Consider the following 20,317-nt stretch of genomic DNA (forward strand, 5'->3'; position numbering starts at 1 on the left):
TGCCATTGTCCTCCAGCCTGGGCAACAAAAGCGAAACTCCCTCTCGAAAAAAAATAAAAGATGGATTCTGCCAATGGCAGGGTTCAGTGGGTCCCAAACCAGCCAGGAGGTGCCAGCGCTTGCAGAACTGAACAGACACATACCCAGGACATCTCCTTAAACTGCTCACAATCAAGGCTTGACACACTGAAGAACCCTGAAAGGGAAAAAAAACTTTTCTTGCTCATGACTCACAGTGAGATAGGAGTTTGGCAGGACTAGTTTCTCAAGACAAACAGGATGCTAGGTCCTCAAGACACAGGTCACAATACCCCGTACCAGATTCCTTTAAAAAAATTAAAAAATTGTTTTAAAAAAGCCCAAACCAGCTAGAAGGAATATGGCATAAAAGCTACCTCAGGTTACATTCATTGCTCATTATATGCTAATTATTATGCATTGGCATGCTAAAAGACTACCACCAGAGCAATGACTGTTTATAAATGCAATGGCAATGCCCAAGAGTTACTCTGTATCTTCTGTAAGGTAGATAAACCCCTGGTCCACAAGCTCCTGCCTCTTTCCCAGATAACTAAAGAAATAGTCGACCCCTCATTTAGCATATAATCAAGAAATAGCCATAAAATAGCCAGCTAGCTGCCCTGTCCCCTGATGCTACCCTGACTACGGGAGTAGCCTTCTTTTCATTTCCTTAATAGACTTGCTTTCACATTACTCTGTTGGCTTGCTCTTGAATTCTTTCTGGTACAAGCAAAGTATCCACTTGGCTTCCCTGGCTGAATGCCAATTCTGGGGGTAGCCTTGCATCAACAGCACCACTGCTTTCAACCAATGCTCTGGAAGGAGCTCCTCACACCCCATTGGGGACCCTCATGATGTTATTGTAAACTTGCTTGGGACTCTGCCTTCTAGATAGAGGCAACAGGAGCAAGAAGTCTCTATGTTGGAGATCATTCCTTGTTTAGTTCTTCTCTCCAAAGTACTAGGAGCAAGAAGTCTATGATGGAGATCACTCCTTATTTAGTTCTTCTTCTCCAAAGTACCTTAAAGATTTCCCAATTATAAAAACTATCTTTGTGCAATCAAGAATATGCTAAGTAACTTTACTTCTATATAGACTCAGAATTCATGGTAGATGGTAAATTTTGTTTTGTGTATTTTACAATAAAAATAAATAGAAAATAAAAGACAAGAAGGAAATGAAAGAATTGAGTGACTACCACTGTCCTGCTTCTCACTAACATCCCAAGTTGTCTTTGAGGACACACCTCTCCTCAAGCTTTTCTCTGCCTGGAGAACAAGATTGCAGTCTCTGCTCCAGGACTAGCAATGTGGATTGGGACAATAATAAACTATTAACCAGGGTTCCTCAAAAGAGCTTTCCCTCCACAGGTTAAGGAGTACCTTTTCTTTTTATCACTTAAACCACCCTATCACAGATTGAGTTTCATCTAAGATGTTAGGGTTTTATGTTAATACCACTAATTCCATCTTCTGTTACAATTTGCTTCTAGAATTAATGTCACCACTATGCTTCCTATGATCTGATTAGGACCACGCACTTGGCCAGAAAAGTATAAAAACACAAAAGCTGGTGTCTCCTGCTGTGAGATTGGATGAAACACCTTTTCCCTTGTGTTCAGGAGCCCTTGGATTACACAATTCCATATTGCTTTCAGATTGGCCAGCCCAGAGGAAATCTTAGCAGGTAATCTAATCTGGGTGTTGCACACAGAAGCAGCCCTTGAGGGAGCCAAAGCCAGGGCTGCATTCATAGTCCCTTTATCCCCTAGACCTTTAAAAGCTTTCAAACTGAAATCACAATCATGTCATCTAAGATAACAATTAATTTCTCTTTACAATTAATTGCTATTCAGGGATGTTGTGGTTTGAATGTTTGTCCCTTCTGAAACTCATGTTGAAACTTAATCCCCAATGTAACAATATTGAAAGGTAGGGCCTTTAAGCGGTGATTGGGTCTTGAGGGCTCTGCCCGTCTGATGTCTTAATCCATTTATGGGTTAACGGTTAATTGGTTAATGGAATAATGGGTTATCAGAGGATCGGGATTGTGGTTTTATTTTTTTTTTTAAGCAGATTTTGAGACTTCAGAACAGAAAATGAGGATGATCAGATGGGAAGCCCCCTCCATATCCAAACCACAAAAACACTCTAACTCATCTTTCACCATCTACTTATTTTTTATGACATGGATAATTGACATTTAATTAGTCTAATAATGAGTGCAAAGCAAACACAGCTCTAGTTCCACATTCCAATAAGATGCAACATCTAAGCTTCTCTGTACTGATACTTAGAACTGCCACTATGTGAAAAGATTGATGTAATCACAGCTAGACTAAATTAATGCCATCATCTAGTTTATGGGTTTTGATTTCTAACATTTGAGGGGACAGGAAAGTGTAAAAGTCCCAAGTGTATTCTCTACTGCATGTTTTTCATCTCTGCCCAAGGATTTTGGTGTAAAGGCTGGAAACCTTTACACCAAATCTTTACACTAAAGTTGTGAAGACACATAAATCTTTCTCCTGGCATGCCCACAAGAAGGAATGAGTCTTAGTTGCTGCAGGACCTGAGATGGGCAGAGATTATAAGAGTGTCGCATACACTTGGTGTTCGGCACTGAATTGTGTTCCCCCAAAATTTGTGATAATTTTGATTAACTAACCTCCAAGTGATGGTATTTGGAGATGGGGCCTTTGGGAGACAATTAAGTTTAGATGAGGTCATGAGGGTTGGGGTTTCATAATGGGATTAGTGCCCTAATGAGAAGAGGAAGAGATACCAGGTCTGTCTCCTTCTCTCCCTTTCTTCTCTTGCCCCTCTACCTACTTCTCTCTCTCCTTCTGTGCCATGTGAGAACACAGCTACAACATGGCCACTGGCATGACAGGAAGACAGCCCTCACCAGGAGCTGAATCACTGGCGCTTTCATCTTGGACTTCCAGATCCTGGGCAAGACTCACCAAGGCAGACATCTGTAGCTGCCTGGAATTGTCTGATCTGGAGTTGACGCTCTGGAACCCTGTGGTTGTTAACTCAGAAGGCACAAGGCTAGGGATCGTCTTTCAGTCCCCGTTAATCTATCTCCACTCTTCATTTTCTCTTTTGTTTCTCAAGCAATGAATTTATTTTTCCAATTAATGTAGCCAGCTCATGGTACAGCATATTAAAGCATAAAGTACAAATCCAAGGAAGGTAATACCTTTACTATGTTATAAAACTTTGACAAATCAATATATTACTTTTTATTATAATAAAAGCATATCTTTCTGGGAGTCATATACTACTTTAGGGATAATTTTTACTCCAAAAATATTCAAGTACTAAACCAAAACACTTGTTTTTAATGGTGGTTTATAGCAGAGCAAGTTATTTTATACACATTAATATCATTTAAAACTGAGCAATTTCTCCTTTTAAAGTGAATTTCCTCATGCAAGCTGTTGAAGTTTATGGCAGCAGGGCAATTGTGTGTATATAAGAGGTGGCTCTGCTTTGTTCTGAAGTTCCACCAAAGTCGGGGAGTGTTCCCAGGTGTGAAAAGCTTTAAAATTCCACCTTAAAATGATTCAATGTCAATACAAACTGCCAAGTACTTTTTGAAAAATTTTTAAATTTTCACATAAATACTGGAACTCTCAAAATTAGACAATCGTTTCAAACAACACTTATTTTAGATGATCCCTTTTATTTAGACACCCTGAACCTCTTTGTTTTTATCCCATGTCACAAAGTCTTCTATCAGTCTATTTTTTAAAAAAATCTACCTAAGATACGGTTTTAAAATAAGAGATTGCCAGGTTGGAGAGACCTGGGGTACTTGATGTTGTCTTCCAACATTCATTATCATTTCTCTGTAAATGATGCTGCTACTATCAGAGTTCTTATGCTTCCTCTTTTTGAAGCCAGCAATTTCTCAATCTTAACATGTAGTTTAAGTATTACCCATTCCAGTGCTTCTCAGCCTTTATTAGCATTTGAAGATACTGTACTTGTCTTCAGTTCTTCAAGGTAACTGCTGAGGCTGATTCTTTTCACAATGATTATGGTTTCTTGAGTCAAAATAGTTTTTTTTTCTGGGTCCTGAAGACTATGTTTTGGCTCTTGCTGCAACAGTAAGGGACTTGCAGTTCCCACTCTGTGCAGAGAAGTGTGTGGCTGTGCAACTTTCCAGAGGGATCTATATTTCCTTCCAACACATCAACCCACACCCTGCTCAGGTTCTCAGGGCTTGGGTATTTGTGCATTGCAGCTGTTGTAACAGTTTCCCACTGGTGGTGAAAGACGTGCTCTGCAGTCCAGATCTTGATGGTGCAGGCAGTCTGCTAGATGTCTGTGAAGGGCAGGGGAAAATGAGGTGAGGAGGCTACACCTGTCCCACCCCATCGGGGGCCCTTCAACCAGCTCCGCTGTGCGCAGGTGCCGTCGGCTCCAAGTGAGGCGGTCCTCCACTCTTCGTTACAATGTAACATTTAAACCATTTAAAGCAGAGATCCGCAACGTTTTTGGCACCGGGGACCAGTTTAGTGGAATACAATTTTTCTACGGATGGAGAGGGGTGTGGGGATGGTTTCGGGATGAAGGTGTTAGAACTCAAATAATCAGGCACGCAATAGATTCTCAAAAGGAGAGCAAAAGCCAGTCTTAGTCCTGCGCATGCGCAGTTCACAGTAGGGTTCGCACTCCTGTGAGAACCCTCGCACTCCTGTGACGCTAGGCGGAGCTCAGTCAGTAACGCTCGCTTGCCCACTGCTCACCTCCTGCTTTGGGGCCGGGTTCCTAACCGGTCCGTGGTGGGGGGATTGGGGACCCCTGATTTAAAGAACACTGCTAATGCCGGTTTTCTGCCTTTATCTGGAGGGCCACAGTCAGTTTCGAAGCAACTCCAGCATATGATCCACCCAGCTGTCCCCTCCCACCCTGTTAGTATCCACAGCTCCTCAAAGGCCCCTGGAATTTAGACTAAAGCCTGATCACGCCACTGCACACCGGCCTAGGCGACCCAGCGAGACCCCCATCTTAAATAATAGTAATAATACTCAAAAGAAAAAGAAAAAGCTCTGAGCTGGGTCCCTGCCCCCTTTCTGTCTGCTTCAGGCCCATCTATACCAACCTTGATATACTAGTTTTGATTCCACAGTTGGAGAATAAGGGAAAGGCTTTAATCAATGTGTACAGTTTCGATGGAAGAACCATCACAATTTTGAGTAGATCTAAAAGAAAATTTCCTTAGCACATTGCATATTATTCACTACATGAAGAGAGTTTTTCTAAATAAAAATGTTTAGGACATTCCGGAGAGGAAGAACAAATTATGGAATGATCTCCACAGCAGAGACCTCAAGGCTCTTATGCGTGCAGGGCACAGTTCCAGTGCGAAAGTCCCCAGAGACAGCATGAGGGTCCCCACTGAGGTGCCTCGGGCTCCTTCCAGGGCAGCAGTTGAAGCAGGTCGTATTGCAGGCCTGCAGAAAGGCAGGGGTTCCTCTCCTTTTCGGGTTCCTTCTTGATGGAATCGTCGGTTTTCAGCAGCTTCCGGGGACCGCCTGGACTGCAGAGAGCAGTCCTGACTCCACACAGGTGGAGAATAAGGAACAGGCTTCAATTGTCATGTACAAAGAACTATGAATTCTGAGTTCATCTAAAAGTAAAGCTCCTTAGCATATTCTAGATTACATATAAATCAAAGTTTTATAATTGAGAAAACTTTAAGGCACTTTGGAGAGGAAGAACTATAAAAGGAATTATCTCCATCATAGAGACTTCTTGCTCCTAGATGGACAGTCCCAAGGAAGTTTACAATAACATAATGAGGGTCTCTACTGGGGTGTGAGGAGCTCCTTCCAGGGCATTGGCTGAAAGCAGTGGTGCTGTTGATGCAAGGATACCCCTAAAATTGGAGTTTAGCCTGGGAGACCAAGTAGGTACTTGACTTTGAGCCAAAAAGAATTCAAGAGCAAGCCAACAGAGTAATGTGAAAGCAAGTTTACTAAGGAAACTAAGGAACAAAAAGGAGGCTACCTGATAGTCAGGGTAGCAATGGGGGCAGGGTGGCTAGCTGGCTATTTTATGGCTATTTCTGGATTATATGCTAAACAAGGGGTCGATTATTTCTTTAGTTGTCTGGGAAAGGGACGGGAGCTTGTGGAACCAGGAGTTTCTCCCCCTTACAGAATATACAGAGTAACTCTTGGGCATTGCAATGGCATTTGTAAACAGTCACAGTGATTGCTCGGGTGTTAGTGTCTTTTAGCATCCCAATGCATAATAATTAGCATATAATGAGCAAAGAGGGTAACCAGAGGTTGCTTTTGTAGCCATCTTCCTTCTAGCTAGTTTGGGCTTTTTTTTTTTTTTAAAGGAATCATGTCTTATCAAGAGGGTATTGTGACCTGTGTCTTGGGGACCTAGCCTCCTGTTTGTCTTGCAAAACTAGTCCTGCCAAACTCCTATCTCACTGTGAGTCTTGAGCAACAAAAGGTTTGTTCCCCTCCCCCTTCCTGGGTTGCTCTGTATTTCAAGCCCTGATTGTGAGCAGTTTATGAAGGCATCCTGAGTATGTGTCTGTTCAGCTCTGCAAGCGCTGGCATCTCCTGGTGGCATGTGACATGCACTCTGGACCTGCCTACCTCCAGGACTGTTCTTCCAGGGTTGATGGACAAAACTCCATGGGTTCAGTCTTACAACAAGGCCAGCAATATAGTTGAGCTAGGAAAAGAGGTAAATAACACTGGCTAGTACTGAGTGTGTGTTTTTATAGTATGTTTTGTCTTGTATATAGGCCAGAAACCAGCTATTCATATAAGCAGGAGATTAACGCTAATTTGCCTTGCATAGGATTAAGGCCAAAATTGTATCATTCTGAAAGATACTCTGAAAACGCTGCTGGGTTGCTATGATTGAATCAGCCAAGGAAAGAGAGCAATGGAGATGTCCCACTGGTGGCACGATCCAGTTACTGACTGTCTATTCACTATAGAAAGTGTCTCCTTATTGCAGGGCAGCCTAGACAATTACACCTACTATGTCTCATTCTTCTTGCATATTTTAGAGGCATTGAGCGGTTGTAGATAGGAGACACAATGAGGTTAGATCATAGTCCAAGATCAGAAAGCTAATTCTGCTAGAATCTGTATCCAGAATCCAGGTCCTGCAGCACGCCAATCACATTGAGTAGTGAATAAAATAGGCTAGGTTGTGAAAAGGAGCATCCCAGGACTTTCTTAAATCCATACATTTTCTTTTTTTGTCTACACTCATCTCACTACATGAAAGGGAGACCTCAAAGGTGCTATGATTTTTATACCTAAGGAGAAAATAACTTGAGTTGATGTAACATTTTCAACAGTGGGAGGAGGAGCCAAGATGGCCGAATAGGAACATCTCCGGTCTACAGCTCCCAGCGTGAGCGACGCAGAAGACAGGTGATTTCTGCATTTCCATCTGAGGTACCATGTTCATCTCACTAGGGAGTGCCAGACAGTGGGTGCAGGTCAGTGGGTGAGTGCACCATGCGCCAGCCAAAGCAGGGGCGAGGCATTGCCTCACTCGGGAAGCGCAAGGGGTCAGGGAGTTCCCTTTTCAGGGGTGACAGACGGCACCTGGAAAATCGGGTCACCCCCACCCAAATACTGTGCTTTTCCGACGGGCTTAGGAAACAGTGCCCCAGGAGATTGTAGCCCGCACCTGGCTCAGAGGGTCCTACGCCCACGGAGTCTCCCTGATTGCTAGCACAGCAGTCTGAGATCAAACAGCAAGTCGGCAGCGAGGCTGGGGGAGGGGCGCCCGCCATTGCCCAGGCTCGCTTAGGTAAACAAAGCAGCTGGGAAGCTTGAAATGGGTGGAGCCCACCACAGCTCAAGGAGGCCTGCCTGCCTCTGTAGGCTCCACCTCTGGGGGCAGGGCACAGACAAACAAAAAGACAGCAGTAACCTCTGCAGACTTAAATGTCCCTGTCTGACAGCTTTGAGGAGAGCCGTGGTTCTCCCAGCACACAGCTGGAGATCTGAGAACGTGCAGACTGCCTCCTCAAGGGGTCCCTGACCCCTGACCCCCGAGCAGCCTAACTGGGAGGCACCCCCCAGCAGGGGCAGACTGACACCTCACACGGCTGGCCAGGTACTCCAACAGACCTGCAGCTGAGGGTCCTGTCTGTTAGAAGGAAAACTAACAGAAAGGACATCCACACCAAAAACCCATCTGTACATCACCATCATCAAAGACCAAAAGTAGATAAAACCACAAAGATGCGGAAAAAACAGAGCAGAAAAACTGGAAACTCTAAAAAGCAGAGTACCTCTCCTCCTCCAAAGGAACGCAGTTCCTCACCAGCAACGGAACAAAGCTGGACGGAGAATGACTTTGACGAGCTGAGAGAAGAAGGCTTCAGACGATCAAATTACTCCGAGCTACGGGAGGATATCCAAACCAAAGGCAAAGAAGTTGAAAACTTCGAAAAAAATTTAGAAGAATGTATAACTAGAATAACCAATACAGAGAAGTGCTTAAAGGAGCTGATGGAGCTGAAAACCAAGGCTCGAGAACTACGTGAAGAATGCAGAAGCCTCAGGAGCCGATGCGATCAAATGGAAAAAAGGGTATCAGCCCTGGAAGATAAAATGAATGAAATAAAGTGAGAAGGGAAGTTTAGAGAAAAAAGAAGAAAAAGAAACGAGCAAAGACTCCAAGAAATGTGGGACTATGTGAAAAGACCAAATCTACGTCTGATTGGTGTACCTGAAAGTGACGGGGAGAATGGAAACAAGTTGGAAAACACTCTGCAGGATATTATCCAGGAGAACTTCCCCAATCTAGCAAGGCAGGCCAACATTCAGATTCAGGAAATACAGAGAACGCCACAAAGATACTCCTCGAGAAGAGCAACTCCAAGACACATAATTGTCAGATTCACCAAAGTTGAAATGAAGGAAAAAATGTTAAGGGCAGCCAGAGAGAAAGGTCGGGTTACCATCAAAGGGAAGCCCATCAGACTAACAGCAGATCTCTCGGCAGAAACCCTACAAGCCAGAAGAGAGTGGGGGCCAATATTCAACATTCTTAAAGAAAAGAATTTTCAACCCAGAATTTCATATCCAGCCAAACTAAGCTTCATAAGTGAAGGAGAAATAAAATACTTTACAGACAAGCAAATGCTGAGAGATTTTGTCACCACCAGGCCTGCCCTAAAAGACCTCCTGAAGGACGCGCTAAACATGGAAAGGCACAACCGGTACCAGCCGCTGCAAAATCATGCCAAAATGTAAAGACCATCGAGACTAGGAAGAGACTGCATCAACTAACGAGCAAAATAACCAGCTAACATCATAATGACAGGATCAGATGCACACATAACAATATTAACTTTAAATGTAAATGGACTAAATGCTCCAATTAAAAGACACAGACTGGCAAATTGGATAAAGACTCAAGACCCATCAGTGTGCTGTATTCAGGAAACCCATCTCACGTGCAGAGACACACATAGGCTCAAAATAAAGGGATGGAGGAAGATCTACCAAGCAAATGGAAAACAAAAAAAGGCAGGGGTTGCAATCCTAGTCTCTGATAAAACAGACTTTAAACCAACAAATATCAAAAGAGACAAAGAAGGCCACCACATAATGGTAAAGGGATCAATTCAACAAGAAGAGCTAACTATCCTAAATATATATATGCACCCAATACAGGAGCACCCAGATTCATAAAGCAAGTCCTGAGTGACCTACAAAGAGACTTAGACTCCCATACATTAATAATGGGAGACTTTAACACCCCACTGTCAACATTAGACAGATCAACAAGACAGAAAGTCAACAAGGATACCCAGGAATTGAACTCAGCTCTGCACCAAGCAAACCTAATAGACATCTACAGAACTCTCCACCCCAAATCAACAGAATATACATTTTGTTCAGCACCACACCACACCTATTCCAAAATTGACCACATACTTGGAAGTAAAGCTCTCCTCAATAAATGTAAAAGAACAGAAATTATAACGAACTATCTCTCAGATCACAGTGCAATCAAGCTAGAACTCAGGATTAAGAATCTCACTCAAAACCGCTCAACTACATGGAAACTGAACAACCAGCTCCTGAATGATTACTGGGTGCATAACGAAATAAAGGCAGAAATAAAGATGTTCTTTGAAACCAACGAGAACCAAGAAACAACATACCAGAATCTCTAGGATGCATTCAAAGCAGTGTGTAGAGGGAAATTTATAGCACTAAATGCCCACAAGAGAAAGCAGGAAAAATCTAAAATTGACACCCTAACATCACAATTAAAAGAACTAGAAAAGCAAGAGCAAACACATTCAAAAGCTAGCAGAAGGAAAGAAATAACTAAAATCAGAGCAGAACTGAAGGAAATAGAGACACAAAAAACCCTTCAAAAACTTAATGAATCCAGGAGCTGGTTTTTTGAAAGGATCAACAAAATTGATAGACCGCTAGCAAGATTAATAAAGAATAAAAGAGAGAAGAATCAAATAGATGCAATAAAAAAAGATAAAGGGGATATCACCACCGATCCCACAGAAATACAAACTACCATCAGAGAATACTACAAACACCTCTACGCAAATAAACTAGAAAATCTAGAAGAAATGGATAAATTCCTCAACACATACACCCGCCCAAGACTAAACCAGGAAGAAGTTGAATCTCTGAATAGACCAATAACAGGAGCTGAAATTGTGGCAATAATCAATAGCTTACCAACCAAAAAAAGTCCAGGACCAGATGGGTTCACAGCCGAATTCTACCAGAGGTACAAGGAGGAACTGGTACCATTCTTTCTGAAACTATTCCAATCAACAGAAAAAGAGGGAATCCTCCCTAACTCATTTTATGAGGCCAGCATCATCCTGATACCAAAGCCTGGCAGAGACACAACCAAAAAAGAGACTTTTAGACCAATATCCTTGATGAACATTGATGCAAAAATCCTCAATAAAATACTGGCAAACAGAATCCAGCAGCACATCAAAAAGCTTATCCACCATGATCAAGTGGGATTCATCCCTGGGATGCAAGGCTGGTTCAATATATGCAAATCAATAAATGTAATCCAGCATATAAACAGAACCAAAGACAAAAACCACATGATTATCTCAATAGATGCAGAAAAGGCCTTTGACAAAATTCAACAATGCTTCATGCTAAAAACTCTCAATAAATTAGGTATTGATGGGACGTATCTCAAAATAATAAGAGCTATCTATGACAAACCCACAGCCAATATCATACTGAATGGGCAAAAACTGGAAGCATTCCCTTTGAAAACTGGCACAAGACAGGGATGCCCTCTCTCACCACTCCTATTCAACATAGTGTTGGAAGTTCTGGCCAGGGCAATCAGGCAGGAGAAGGAAATAAAGGGTATTCAATTAGGAAAAGAGGAAGTCAAATTGTCCCTGTTTGCAGATGACATGATTGTATATCTAGAAAACTCCATTGTCTCAGCCCAAAATCTCCTTAAGCTGATAAGCAACTTCAGCAAAGTCTCAGGATACAAAATCAATGTACAAAAATCACAAGCATTCTTATACATCAATAACAGACAAACAGAGAACCAAATCATGAGTGAACTCCCATTCACAATTGCTTCAGAGAGAATAAAATACCTAGGAATCCAACTTACAAGGGATGTGAAGGACCTCTTCAAGGAGAACTACAAACCACTGCTCAAGGAAATAAAAGAGGATACAAACAAATGGAAGAACATTCCATGCTCATGGATAGGAAGAATCAGTATCGTGAAAATGGCCATCCTCCCAAGGTAATTTACAGATTCAATGCCATCCCCATCAAGCTACCAATGACTTTCTTCACAGAATTGGAAAAAACTACTTTAAAGTTCATATGGAACCAAAAAAGAGCCCGCATCACCAAGTCAATCCTAAGCCAAAAGAACAAAGCTGGAGGCATCACACTACCTGACTTCAAACTATACTACAAGGCTACAGTAACCAAAACAGCATGGTACTGGTACCAAAACAGAGATATAGCGCAATGGAACAGAACAGAGCCGTCAGAAATAACACCACATATCTACAACTATCTGATCTTTGACAAACCTGACAAAAACAAGAAATGGGGAAAGGATTCCCTATTTAATAAATGGTGCTGGGAAAACTGGCTAGCCATATGTAGAAAGCTGAAACTGGATCCCTTCCTTACACCTTTTACAAAAATTAATTCAAGATGGATTAAAGACTTAAATGTTAGACCTAAAACCATAAAAACCCTAGAAGAAAACCTAGGCATTACCATTCAGGACATAGGCATGGGCAAGGACTTCATGTCTAAAACACCAAAAGCAATGGCAACAAAAGCCAAAATTGACAAATGGGATCTAATTAAACTAAAGAGCTTCTGCACAGCAAAAGAAACTACCATCAGAGTGAACAGGCAACCTACAAAATGGGAGAAAATTTTCGCAACCTACTCATCTGACAAAGGGCTAATATCCAGAATCTACAATGAACTCCAACAAATTTACAAGAAAAAAACAACCCCATCAAAAAGTGGGTGAAGGACATGAACAGACACTTCTCAAAAGAAGACATATATGCAGCCAAAAAACACATGAAAAAAATGCTCACCATCACTGGCCATCAGAGAAATGCAAATCAAAACCACAATGAGATACCATCTCACACCAGTTAGAATGGCAATCATTAAAAAGTCAGGAAACAACAGGTGCTGGAGAGGATGTGGAGAAATAGGAACACTTTTACACTGTTGGTGGGACTGTAAACTAGTTCAACCCTTGTGGAAGTCAGTGTGGCGATTCCTCAGGGATCTAGAACTAGAAATTCCATTCGACCCAGCCATCCCATTACTGGGTATATACCCAAAGGACTATAAATCATGCTGCTATAAAGACACATGCACACGTATGTTTATTGCGGCATTATTCACAATAGCAAAGACTTGGAACCAACCCAAATGTCCAACAATGATAGACTGGATTAAGAAAATGTGGCACATATACACCATGGAATACTATGCAGCCATAAAAAATGATGAGTTCATGTCCTTTGTAGGGACGTGGATGAAATTGCAAATCATCATTCTCAGTAAACTATTGCAAGAACAAAAAACCAAACACCACATATTCTCACTCATAGGTGGGAATTGAACAATGAGAACACATGGACACAGGAAGGGGAACATCACACTTCGGGGACTGTTGTGGGGTGGGGGGAGGGGGGAGGGATAGCATTGGGAGATATACCTAATGCTAGATGACGAGTTAGTGGGTGCAGCACACCAGCATGGCACATGTATACATATGTAACTTACCTGCACATTGCACACATGTACCATAAAACCTAAAGTATAATAATAATAATAATAAAAAGATAATAAAACTAAAAAAAAAAAAAAACAAAAAACATTTTCAACAGTGTTTTGTGCAGGCCTTGATCCTATTTTATGTAATTAGGTGCATTCTGTCAGTTATTCCTTTTTATCTCTTTTCCTACTTCTACTGAGATTCTTCTTATTAGTAACTATTTTACTTCTAGCTATTTTATTTTTATTTCTACTGTGTGTTTTGTAGCAATCAGTCTTATATGTGACACAATTTTATGTATATATATTTTCAATTCTTCCAAAAAGTATTGGGTGTATATCTTATTTCATTTATTGTTTTTCATTTATTGGCATATTTCTAAGATTTTTATAGGTACACTTCATTTGCTGCTTCCAACTTCAGCATATCAGCTTCTAATGAGACTCTGCCAGACTTTCCCTCTCCAGTGTCCCACAGGGGGCACTCAGATGCCACCTAATCAGTAATATTTCGTATGTTTGTCTCATTCTCATGAGAGAATTTATTTAGGATATACATCGTCCTTCAGTAAAATTATTCATCGAAAATGCATAACCTAATTTTATGGAGTATTGCCAGATTGTTCTTTAAATGAATGAAACATTTTTCCTCCAAAAATAGTCCATGAGAATTACTGTATACATTTATTCCCTACGGATACTTGGATTGACCCAACCATCTAATATTTGCTGCGTGTTTCTGAAGGGAGAAGCCTGTGGTGGTTCAGCAGCTGTCTGATTCAGTGTTTCCTGATTTCTGACAGTATCTTCTTTTAGGGAGCCAATTTGCAATGTGGTTCAGAAAAATCATTCTCTGACATTCAGTCTAAAATCTGTGTCTACACTTTTCTATCAGATTTTTTTTTCATTTTTTTCTTTTTTTTTTTTTGAGACAGAGTCTTGCTGTATTGCCCAGGCTGGAGTGCAGTGGCACAATCTTGGCCCACTTTAACCTTTGCTTCCCAGGTTCAGGCTTTCCTCCTGCCTCAGCCTCTCAAGTAGCTGGGATTACAGGTGCCTGCCACCACACCCAGCTAATTTTTTCTTTTAAAAATTGAAAGAAAGTGGAGACGGGGTTTCACCATGTTGGCCAGGGTGGTCACGAACTCATGACCTCAAGCAGTCTCCATGCCTCGGCCTCCCAAAGTGCTCGGATTACAGGCATGAGCCACCACAGCTGGCCTCTATCAGTTTTTTTTTTTTTTTTTTTTTTTTTTTGAGACGGAGTCTTGCTCTTGTTGCCCAGGCTGGAGTGCAGTGGCGTGATATCGGCTCACTGCAACCTCTGCCTCCTGGGTTCAAGCAATTCTACTGCCTCAGCTTCCTGAGTAGCTGGGATGACAGGCGCGTGCCACCACACCCGGCTAATTTTTGTATTTTTAGTAGAGACGCGGTTTCACCGTGTTGGTCAGGCTGATCTTGAACTCCTGACCTCGTGATCCACTCGCCTCGGCCTCCCAAAGTGCTGGGATTACAGGCGTGAGCCACCGCGCTTGTCCTAGATTTTAATGATCTTTATACCATAATAAATCTTTTTATGCTTATACTATTTGAGAGTGTTTTGTTTCTTTTCCTGAAAGCCATAAAAGAAATACAACAGTAACATCACATTTAATATGGTTAGGCTGAATCCAGAGTTGAACTATTGGAATTTAGATTAGTCCCTCTAAAGATAAAGCTGAATCTCCAGTTTATACAATGTAGTAATTTATCCAAGGTCATGGGACAAATATGTACATGTTTCCTAAAAGTACCTCCTGAATGAGCTGAGGGTCTCTCAGAATACAGTAAGACATTATTGTAAGGTGTTCTCTCTTTCTTTGAAAAGAGAAAGGAATGCATCATGCTTCCCCCTGCTCTGCTGAAAATATATGAGATGTGGCCTAACTTTGTAGCTGTCAGGCTGCCTTACAGGCATGTAAATATGCGAATGCCAACTCAGTACTAGTGTGCCCTCTCTCTTCTATTTGGTACACAGCAGTCTTTTGTTGTGAGAATTGTGTTATTTCACCAACAGTGGATATATTCCATTCTTTTCTTCCTCCTAAGTGGACTGTGCCGAGAAGCAGTTATTCGTAAGGCCTCTCAGAAGATGGTTTCATGAGATCAAACAACCATTGTCGTTCAGAGCAGCTTCCAATTTGTGGAGTCAATGTTCATACAGCTAGTAGGGGATTCTCTTTGAGAGAATTAGAAAAATGTTTTAGGTCAAATGTTTTACAAACTCTCTGGAAGTTTGCCTTACGGTTAAACTTTATTGGTTTAATAATAAAGTCACCTCTGGTCATATTTGATACCAAGCTTGGGCTACTAGGAAGCACAGCATTGAATATGCTCATCCCTGCCCCTCTCCTCTTTCTTCTCACTCCCACTTTCTAAGGACAGCCCTCTTGAATAAAGCAATCTCACACGAGTGTTTATTTCAGTGATGTTTCTGGGGGGAAGCCAGGCCATTAAAATATGCCTCTCTGCTCACCTCATGTACCTCACTGTTTTTCCCCTGCTGTTGGAATCCTCAAAAATTCACTCTGTATTAACATTTATTTCAGAGCACCTTCAAAAATAGAATGATTCAGGCCAATCTTTACTCTTGAAATGGCACATGAGACATGTTCCCTATATTTGAAAAGCCTTTGACTGAGTGGGACAGCTACATAGATAGAAAGGCCTTTTTAAATATCAACAAGTTAAGTTTTTTATGCCCATTTCACGCATCACGCTAGCGCTCCCTCCTCAATTTTTCCATCAGCCAATATCTCTCCCAATCACAGGGCAAAATTATAAACAATATGTTAGAATTCTGGATACAGTAATATCCTTTTAAAAAACGCATCATAATCTAATTGAGCTTATTGGGAGCTCAACATTGGTTTGGAATTTGAAAATCAATCTCTAATCTCCACGTTAACATCAGAAAAAATAAATGATTTTCTCAGTAGATACAAAAAATCTTTTAAAAAATCAACCTGCTTCGTTATTAATATGAAAGTCATCTTAGCAAATTAGAAACAGTGAATTCTCTTAATTTGATAAAACTTATCTATTAGAGATGCACACCTAACATCTCACTGAATTGCGAAATATTGAAATATTAAAATCTGCCAATTTCTTATTGAAATAAGAAACTGCCAATCACTGGACCCATCCTCTCACCCCCTGCCCCACCCTATTACTGCTTGATCTAGTAAAAACCCAAGGACTTTCAATAGCGCCTTCCAGAGTGATAAAATTTTTACCATAACCTTATCACAGTCTGAAGCAATTAGCAAGGTAAGTAAGTGTTAATCCCCACATGACTGGATTTTCGTATATGACTTCCTGTACAAGACAGGATGCTATAAAAGCCCACGGTCAGCGATGGACTGAGCCATTTGCTCTTTTCCTAGACTAGCTATGGCTGGGCCTAGTCAAGCCTTTCGAGGCTGAGGCTATGGAGTTCCAACCATCAACCTTGGAAGAGCTGTCTTGGAGGCAGGCAGGGCCAGAGCCCCACATGCCATGGGACCTGAACCTAGAGCAAGCCTGGGCCTGGACACTGGATAACTTCCCTGCGCTGAGCCGCCACTCCTGCCAATGCCATCAGCTCTACGGGAGCTCTGCTGCGGGCTGGCTGCTGCACTGCGATTCCACCGGGCACGCAGCCCTGCCCAGAGAGGAGAGGGGCCAAAAACGGCCTCGAGACTCCCATTTTGAGGAGTCAATGGCTGAAACCACAGACGGGCTCCAGTTCCCTCAAAAAGACGCAGATGCTACCGACGGTGAGATCCAAAGCGCCCTGAAACTGTCTGGAGATGCCAGCGCCTGTGGAGGTGGAAGTACACACGCCCAGGGCACCCCCTGCAGCCCAGGCTGCCTCCGGAAGCTACTGAAAACCTAGGATTCCATCAGGAAGGAACCCGGAAAGGAGAGGAACCCCAGCCTTTCTGCAGGCCTGCGGCACGACCTGCTTCAACTGCTGCCCTAGAAGGAGTCCGAGGCACTCCAATGGGGACCCTCATGCCTTCCCTGCGGACATTTGCACTGGAACTGTGCCTTCACGCATAAGAGGGTTGAGGTCTGTGTTGTGGAGATCTTTCTTTAATTTGTTTTTCCTCTCCTGAGCGTCCTAAACATTTTTCATTTAGAAAAACTCTCTTCATGGAATGAATAATATGCAATGTACTCAATGTACTCAAAATTGCTATGGTTCTTCCATTGAAACTGTACACATTGATTCAATCCTTTCCCTATTCTCCCCCCGTGAAATTGATTTTGAGCTGGTAAATCAAGATTGGTATAGATGGGCCTGAAGCAGACAGAAAGGGGGCAGGGACCCAGCTCAGAGCTTTTTTTTTTTTTTTTTTTTTTTTGAGCTGGGGTCTCGCTAGTCTTCCTGGGTAGCCCAGGCTGGTGTGCAGTGGCATGATCATGCTTTAGTTTAAATTCCAGGGGGCCTTTGAGGAGCTGTGGATACTAGCAGGGTGGAAGGGGACAGCTGGGTGGATCACTTGCTGGAGTTGCTTCAAAACTGACTGGCCCTCCAGATGAAGGCAGGGAACAGACATTAACAGTGTTCTTTAAATCAGCAGTCCGCAACCTTTTTCGCACAAGGGACTGGTTTTATAGAAGACAACTTTTCTATGGATGGGGGGCTGGTAGACAGGGATAGTTTGGGGATGAAGCTGTTCTACGTCAGATAATCAGGCATCAGATTCTCAGGAGGAGCGCACAAGGTAGATCCCTTGCCTGTGCAGTTTACAATAGGCTTCATGCACCTATGAGAATCTAATGTCTCTGCTGATCTGACAAGAAGTGGAGCTCAGGTGGTAAAGCTGGGCTGCTGGCCACTCCCCTCCTGCTGTGCCACGGGGCTCCTAATGCTAACGGTGGAGGGTGTCCAAGTTCTTGGCGTCTTGAACAAAGAATTGAACAAAATGCGCAAGCAAAGCAAGGATGGAATGAAGAGATTTATTGAAAACAAAAGTACACTCCACAGTGTGGTAGTGGGCCTGAGCATACGGGCTCAAAGGCCCCGTTACAGAGTTTTTGTGAGTTTAAATACCCTCTATTTGGGGTACGCCCTATGTAAATGAAGAGGATGAAGTAACGTTTCAAAGTCGTTTACTGGGTGTATGCCCTGTGGAGAGGATATTTCCTGTTATAGCTGAAGTGTCAATGGGCCTTATGTTCCCGGCCTCCAGACCCTATTTTCCTGCCTCACTAACAGGCCAGGGTCCAGTACAGGCATGCTGTCTGGGGAGTTGGGGACCCCTCCTTTAAATAGTTTAAAGTTTACATTGTAATAAGGGCTGGAAGAGGGGGTTGGGATGTCCTTCACATGAGGACAATGGCGCCTGTCTACTGCGAAGCTGGTTGGCATGCTGGGGGTGCAGTGGGGCAGGTGTAGCCTCTTTGCCTCATTTTCCCCTGCACTGCCCAGACATCTCCTGGACTGCCTGCACCATCAAGATCTGGACTTCAGAGCACGTCTTTGATCACCTGTGGGAAATTGTTACAACAGTTGCGATGCACAAATACCCAAAAGCCCTATGAACCAGAGCATGGTGTGGGTTGATGTGTTGGACAGACATATAGATCCCAATGAAGAGTTGCACAGCCACAGACTTCTCTGCACAGAGTGGGAACTACAAGTCTCTTATTGGTACAGCAAGAACCAAAACATATGTGCTAGAATATTCGGTAGTTAATCCTATAGAGAAAACAATGGAACTTAAATCTACTAACATTTCACTTAAAATATGGTTTCAGTAGGTGAGAGACTTACATACAAACCACATCCTCAGGACCCAGAAAAAAAACTATTTTGACTCAATAAGCCATAATCACTGAAAGGAGGCAGCCTCAGCAGTTACCTTGAAGGACTGATGGCAAGTAGGATATCTTCAAATGCTAACAAAGGCCAGGAAGCACTGGAATGGGTCATACATAAATTACATGTTAAAAAATGAAGAACTGATGGCTTCCACAAGAGGAGGCATAAGAACTCCGGTGGTGGCTGCAGCAGCCTTTGTCGTGAATTGATAATGAATGTGTGTAGACAAGTACCCCACATCTCTCCAAGCTGGCAATGTATTTATTTTAAAACTATGAATATATTTTAAGCAGAATTTTTAAAAAGTAGGCTGACATAAGACAGTGACTTTAGATCAAAACAAAGAGATGCATGGCGTCTAAATAAAAGGGATTATCTGAAATTAGTGTTGTTTGAAATGACTGTCTAATATTGGAGATTCCGGTATTTATGAAAAATTTAACAATTTCTTGAAAGAAATTATTCTTCTTAATGTTTATTTTAAATTCAGGGTACATATGCAGGTTTGTTATTTTGGTAAACTTGTGTCATGGGAGTTTGTTGTACACATTATTTTATCACCCAGGTGTGAAGCCTGGTGCCCATTATTATTTTTCCCAATCCTCTCCCTCCTTCCATCATCCACCTTCAATAGGCTCCAGTGTCTGTTGTTCCCCTCTTTATGTCCATGTGTTCTCACCATTCAGCTCTAGCTTGTAGTGAGAACCTGTGGTATTTGCTTTTCTATTCCTGCATTAGTTTGCTAAGAAAAAACGGCCTCCAGCTCCGTCTATGTTCCTGCAAAAGACATGATCTTGTTCTTTTTTATGGCTACATAGTATACCATGGTGTATATACACCACATTTTCTTTATCCAGTCTACCATTAAAGAACATTTAGGTTGATTCCATGTCTTTGCTATTGTGAATAGTGCACATGCATGTATGGTCTTTATGGTAGAACAATTTATATTCCTTTGGTACTTACCCAGTAATGGGATTGCTGGGTCAAATGGTATTTCTGTTATTTGGTCTTTGAGGAATTGCCATGCTGTTTTCCACAATGATTGAAGTAATTTACACTCTCACCAATAGTGTATAAGCAAAATTTTAACATTTTTTTAAAAAGTACTTGGAAGTTTGCATTGACATTGAAT

General features: G+C 42.2%; 2 pseudogenes; one reads left to right on the forward strand and one right to left on the reverse strand.

Moving 5' to 3' along the window:
- Positions 1-3,870: 3,870 nt before the first annotated feature.
- Positions 3,871-6,694, reverse strand: LOC112133483 (PRELI domain containing protein 3B-like; annotated as a pseudogene).
- Positions 6,695-18,226: 11,532 nt separating this feature from the next.
- LOC129059659 (PRELI domain containing protein 3B-like) lies at positions 18,227-19,541 on the forward strand (annotated as a pseudogene).
- The last annotated feature ends 776 nt before the right edge of the window (positions 19,542-20,317 follow it).

Source organism: Pongo abelii, chromosome 4, assembly GCF_028885655.2.
Source record: "Pongo abelii isolate AG06213 chromosome 4, NHGRI_mPonAbe1-v2.0_pri, whole genome shotgun sequence".
Classification (NCBI taxonomy): Eukaryota; Metazoa; Chordata; class Mammalia; order Primates; family Hominidae; genus Pongo; species Pongo abelii.